The sequence below is a fragment of the Mustela nigripes genome, chromosome 10, assembly GCF_022355385.1.
Source record: "Mustela nigripes isolate SB6536 chromosome 10, MUSNIG.SB6536, whole genome shotgun sequence".
Taxonomy (NCBI): domain Eukaryota; kingdom Metazoa; phylum Chordata; class Mammalia; order Carnivora; family Mustelidae; genus Mustela; species Mustela nigripes.
This window is the reverse complement of record NC_081566.1, coordinates 39,209,351-39,215,702: the sequence shown is the minus strand read 5'-3', so window position 1 is coordinate 39,215,702 and position 6,352 is coordinate 39,209,351. Positions and strand designations below refer to the sequence as shown.

General features: G+C 55.2%; 1 protein-coding gene across 1 annotated transcript in view; it reads left to right on the top strand.

Annotated features, from left to right (window-relative positions):
• Positions 1-1,826: 1,826 nt before the first annotated feature.
• TNNT2 (troponin T2, cardiac type) overlaps positions 1,827-6,352 on the top strand; it is a 19,412-nt gene continuing 14,886 nt past the window's right edge. Inside the window, exon 1 of the mRNA XM_059413079.1 lies at positions 1,827-1,937. The gene's annotated coding sequence lies outside the window, so the exon portion shown is untranslated. The remainder of the gene's footprint in view (positions 1,938-6,352) is intronic.

Sequence of the window (6,352 nt, the reverse complement as noted above, 5' to 3'; positions counted from 1 at the left end):
TGTCCCCAGCTTCTCTGAATTAAATCCCTGCTTTAGAACACTTAGTAAAAGCCTCACATGGTCCACGAGTGCCAAGAACCTACTGGATTTTTTTCCAGGGGCCTTTGGTGATTTAGGCGCCCAGGTACCTCTCCTAGGCACCTGTGCAAACAAATCACGTCCTCTTGGAAAGATTGTTAGGTTTACGAGGAACAGTAACCCACTGATAGTGGCTCAAGTGATAGGAAGGTCCAAGATAAGCAAGTCCTGAATTCCAGGAGATTCCAGGCCAGGACACAAAGCAAGGCTGGGGTCCTGGTGGGCTAGAGAGGAAAGCGGGACCATCGTGCTTTTCTTCCTTTTTCTCCGGGGCAGCCTGGTTGTTCCCCGTTCCTCTGTCAATCTGCTCCCCCCACCCGCCCTTCTCTGGCTCCTCTCTGCTGGCCTGCAGTCCCGCTCCCCCAGGATGTTGAGCAGCAGGCACGTGGCCTCAGCTCACCCTGTCGCAGAGCTGCTGGCGGCCTGGAGGGCCACGTGGCAGGAATAAGCCTGGAGGTGGGGAATCAGGCCATTGGGCTCTAAGGCCCTTGGGACCACAGAGGGGACGGTGTCAGCGGAGTTGATGGGGCAAGAGCATGATAGTGGAGCCGGGGAGCCGCAAGCGGAAATCCCACATTCTCTAGAGAACAGTGGTGGCTGGGGTAACGGAATAGCTCCCAAGGCAGCAGGACCGAGAAGAGAGTCCAGAACTGGGAGGCCGATGGTCCGGTGGAGGGGAGGAGGCTAGGAGAGGGGGAGACTGGCTTCCTTCACCCACGGAGAAACAGACAATGTGTGCATCACTGATGGGCAAGATCTGAAAGGGCTGGTGGGGTTTGGAGCTCAGGGGCACATGGGAAGAGGGGGCCTGGCCCAGAGGAGGGGTGTTGCGTCTCCAGAGGTAGGGGAGGGGCCTTGAAGACTCAGAGGCATTGAGGGGGAGAGTTAGCTCGGACTTGCTTTTCCCCTCCATTTCCATCCTGTATCGACCCCCAGGATGTCCTGGGCACTAGGCTAGGGGCTGTGGACACAGACATGCAAGCCAACCACAAACCCCCTGAGTCCTGGCCTAAGGATCTTGCATTCTAGTAGGTTTAGCAGATCGTGGTCCCGTATTCCTTCATCTACAAGCTCTAGGGGGATGAACTTTGGCGGTCCTCGTGGTCCCTTCAAACAACCCAGCTCCCTGCCCAAGGAGAACCATCATTCGAGACTAGAAGTTCTACCTTGTATCTGACCCCCCAGTGCAGTTTTAGTCCCTTCCCAGGGAGGAGGGCTTGTCACACAGCTTTAGGGGGCAGGGGAGAAGACCCACTTTGCAGATGGCCTCCCTGAGGCCTGCCGAGCCTGCCTGCAAGGCCACTCAGCCCCGTAGAAGCAGCCAGTAGCCTGGGAACTGGCTTCCCCCACAGCATCCTTTTCAGTATAGCTGCACATAAGCCCTTCCCTCTGCCCCCGATACCCCTGGCCCAGAGACTCATGCAGCGCCTTGGACATTGCCATCTGCCCCCCAACCCCACTCCCAGCCTGTCGTCCCAGGCCTGGGCCTCTGGCATCTGCTTTATCAGGATTCTTAAGAGGGACAGCTGCTTTATGTTACATGGCTGCTCCCTCCTCTGTTCCCTGCGTATCTGTGCTGGTTTTAAATAGCTTATCTGAGCAGCTGGAAAACCACATGGGCTTATATGGCATGGGGTGCCTGTTCCCTTAGCCCTGTCCCTGGCACCTGCTAAAATAGCAGCCAACACCCCCCGTGCCCCCGCCTCGTCTCCTGCCGCATATCCCTCCCACCATGGGGCTTGGCTTCCGAGGCTCCAGCCCACAGTCCTGCTTAAAGCCCTCTCCATCCCCTGTCCTCACCCAGTCCCTGCTGAGGCTGAGCAGACACCTCGGGATCGGTGGGCAGCTGCTGGCGTGAGGTAAGACTCGGGCACGGCTGGAGATGGGGGTGCAGAGAGGAGAGGGGCAGTGTCTTCCTTGGCACCTTTGTGCAGAGTTTGCCCATGTCCACACTGCGTGGATGTCAGAGTTGCTACTGGTCCACAGTCCCTTCAAGAAGAGGCCATACTTTAGAGGAGGTGTTGCAGGGATCGGACTCCAAGACTAGCACAGTAGGACAGCAGCAACCCGTGGTTAGAAGTTAGAGCCTTGAAGAACTGAGTCCCAGCTCTGCCACTAAAGATATTTTAGCTGGGGAGTCTTGGGGAGTAACTTTTCCTCCCTGGGCCTCAGTTTCCTCATCTGTAGAATGGACAAGATAATCACCAGGCCGCTGCCTGCTCTAAAGACAATGAAGCTCTAACCAACAGGGTCTCCCCCAGATTGCTCAGCCCCATGCCTCACCTCCAGGCCCAGGGCCCCCTGAACCTTTCCAGGCAGGTCCTTCTGGACTCAGAGCAGAGCAAGACTGTGGTCTTATCAGTCACAAGAGTCCTGGTGGCCAAATTCTCATCTCCAGCAAGTCAGCGTCTGTCCTGGAGGCACTGAGAAAGAGCACAGGTGCAGAGAGGCAGGCAGGGACCGCTGGAGCAGCTCTGCAAGCAGACAGGAGACGTTGGTCTGGCTTCCAGAGTCGGCACCATGGCCTCCCCAGAGAGAAAGCACAGCCAAGCAGCATCTGGGGGCTGATGGCAGAGAGACCCCACCACAGGGTCCTTTCACAGGCTGTGAGCCCAGCTCCAGGTGCTAGAGTCCAGCTGCCCCCCTGTCCCCAAGGTCTCTAGAGTGTGACCCCTTGCTCCACCCCATCCCGACATGCCCTGGAGGGACAGACCTTGCTCGGTGTCTGGGAGTGGCAAGAGAAGGTCTTATTCCCTTGGTTTTCGGCTTCTTCGTGGGCAGGCCTAGCAAGTATCTGGGGGAGCGATTGCCTGGAGTGTAAGGAATTTCAAAGCACATTCCAGGCCCCGTGCATTTGGGAAGGCACCTGACCTCCAGAATTCTTCCTCTGACCTGAGTCTCACAGGGCAGGTCCTCCTCTCTGTGCTGAAGAGGAATCTGAGAGGCTCAGGTTACCCACTGGCCCCCCTCAACGCTGTCCCCTAGCTCTCCTGGTGGGCTGACAGCTGCAGGCTTGGGAGGAGTCCAGCTGGATGTTGGGGACAAGGGCTGAGGGACAGGGCCTACATTCCTCAGAGACTCAGAGACTTGTTTCTGCAAGATGAGAATTGGGGCTCATCTATTTTATAGATAAGCTCATCGAAGCCTGAAGAGATTAAATGACTTAGCTAAGGTCACACAGCAAAAACCCGGTTTTAAACCCAGATCTTTTTTTTTTTTTTTTTTTTTTTTTTTTTAAAGTAATCTCAATGCCTAATGCGGGACTCAAACTCATGACCCTGAGATCAAGTGTTTCCTGGTCTATGGCCTGAGCCCCGCAGGCACCCCCACATCCAGATCTTTTGACCCCATGGCCAGGGTTCCTTCTGCCTTGTATTGTTTTTGATTTACTCCCCAAGGAAGGTGACCCTGATCTCTGGGCTGTGAGGGAATTTGGCTAGAAAGCCATCTGTGGCAGCAGGTGAGGGGTTGGGCGTGAGCACACAGTGGCCTTGGACATTCTCATTCCTCGCCCTACCAGGGCCTGCCTGGGTCTCATTCCAGAGCCACAGCCTCTCAGCCCGTCCCCTGCCTCTTCATCTGTCTTGCCTTTGGGCAGTTGACTTGGCTGCGTCCTCTTGGGTGGATTCAAGCCCTTCCCGGCTCTCCATCCTCACTATTTTTAGGAGTTGGATGGCGCTCCCGGGAGCGGGGAGAGGGCTCTAAGCTGCTCTTTCTTCCTCTGAGCCCCTGAGCCGGTGGCTCTGAGCGGGTGGGAGGGCAGGGCAGGAGAGGAGAGAAAGCTAGAAGCCACGTGCCCCACGCTGGCATGCACAGCTCCCCTGAGAGACTTCTCTGTCCTCCCTGAGGTGACAGAGTCCTCCCAGGGGGCTAGTCCTGGCTACCGCCCTGGGGCTTGGGGCAGTGCCTGTCTGGGGTTTCGGGGGGCTCTTTTCCTTGGCCACTCTCATCCGAAGACCCATTTGGAAATGCTCTGGGGTCTGGGGCTTTCTTCAGCACAGGGAAGGTCTATCCCCCAGCATGACCCCTTACTCGCCTGCCATCTCTTCTCGCCCACCCCGCATCTCAGGGGAGCCAAACCCTTTATGGCCCCCATCCTACTCCAGCAGAGGGAGCAGGGGAGGGTCCTGCCTGGCCACAGCCGGGCTTACGCCAAACCCAGCAGGACCCCACATCTCTGGAGTGGGTTCAGATGAGCCCTGGCACAAGGCTGCCGTGGGCCCCGGGTCGGGGGAGTTCTCCACCCCAGGGGGCAGCCATGAGCGGAGGCTCCTTCAGAGTCCTCAGCCTGAAAGCTGCTGACCCACCCCACCAGAGCAGGGACTGTCACTGGATGTCTTCAGGTGGGTGCCTGGGGCACCTCTCTAGGAGGAGGGGCAGGGAGAGGTGGAGAGGGTGTCGAGGCTTGCTCTCTCTGTGCCCCTGTCCCCTGTGGCTTGAGTCAGAAGTTGGTGGCTACCATGCTGGTGACAGCAGGCAGGGGCACACGAGAAGCCCCACTGAAGTGGCCGCCATCTGTCGTTCTGATGCTCGTCCAGCCTCACCTTCTCCCTTTCCTCACTCAGGCAGATCAATGGCTTTCATACTGCCCCGCTGGAGGGGGGCGGCGCCGGTCACCTTTCAACAGGTTGTGCGCTGCTATGTATGGGCCCAGGAGGGTTGGGTTAGAACAGGTGTTACTCGGAGGTCTGCTCTGCGCCAGGTACTGTGTTAGCTCCGAGCCTCATGGCCGCCCCAGGAGGAGACATTTCACAGAAGAGGGAGCCGAGGGGGAGGGAGGTTAAGTGACCTTTCCAAGGTCACCGACAATTGTGAGATGGAGTCAGGATTCACAAGCAGGTTTTCTCACCTCTCCCTGCGGCCTCTCCCTGTAATCACATGGAAATACAATAAAACTGGACGTCGCCTAGTGCCTGCCACTTTTCCCAATGCCCACTCATCCCTCATAAGGATCTGTAGCCAGGGTGTGTGTGTCCTCTCTCCATGGTTCAGAGGGGTTAAAGACCTGCTTAAACATACTCAGCAAGCTGATGGAAGAGGGTTTGAATTGTCCTTCCCTATCCCAGCTAAGGGAGCATCTCAAAATGAGTTTCCTGAGCAAACATTCTTTAATTGGAATTTGTACTGATCAGCGATAGTTTAATGGGCAATCCTAAGAAATGCTACAGGTCCGTTGTACACTTTGCCTGGTCCCTCCCAATGGTACACATACACATCTGTGATACAGATTATAACCAGGATATTGACATGGCCACACCATAACCTTACACAGACTTCCCCAGCTCTACTTACACCAGGCATGTGTGAAATTATTTTATTTTTTTTTAAATTTTATTTATTTATTTGACATACAGAGATCAGAAGTAGGCACAGAGAGAGGAGGAAGCAGACTCCCTGCTGAGCAGAGAGCCCGATGTGGGGCTCTATCCCAAGACCCCTGGGATCATGTCCTGAGCCAAAGGCAGAGGCTTTAATACACAGAGCCACCCAGGTGCCCCCATGGGTGAAATTCTATATGGCATAACTTGTGTAGGTTCATGTGTTTATCAGCACACTCAAGACCCCAGACTGTTTTAAAACCGCAAAAATCCCATGTGCCTTTTTAAAAGTTTTTAAGTATTCTCTATACCCAAGGTGGGGCTTGAACTCAGCATCCCAAGATCAAGAGTTTTCCACTCCATTGACTAAGCCAGCCAGGCATCCCTCCTCCATGCCTTTTATCACCATGCCCACCTGCTCCCTCCTTCCAACCCACACGCACCAGTCTATTCTCCATTTCTGTAATTTTTGCCCTTGCAAGAATGTTACCTAAACGAAATCATGTGACTTGGCCTTTTCCTTCTCCAGGAGAGTAATTCCCTGGAGATTCTCCCAAGGCATCCTGCATATCACTGGATTATTCCTTTTCATGGCCCAGACGTGGTCCACACTAGGAATGTGCCACAGTCCATTTAACCAGCCTCCCGGGGGAACTTTGTGCCCCGATGAGCAGACCCCGTAAGTGGGGTTACCCAACTTTGCTGTCCTGAATGCATGGAAAGATTGTGGGCTGGAAATGTTGAGACACTTTAGAAACATTGTTTTGAGAGTTAGAATTTGCACCAGAACAGGGACATTCCAAATGGTTTGCCTGTTAAAGGGCAAGGAATGAAATGGACATGGGCTGGTTGCCCTTGAGGTTATACCCTCACCCCTGCCTCGCAGAAAGAGGAGGAAGCAGGCTCCTCACTTCCTCACTGCGGGTCACAGGGCTGATGAGGGGCGGGCTAGCTTC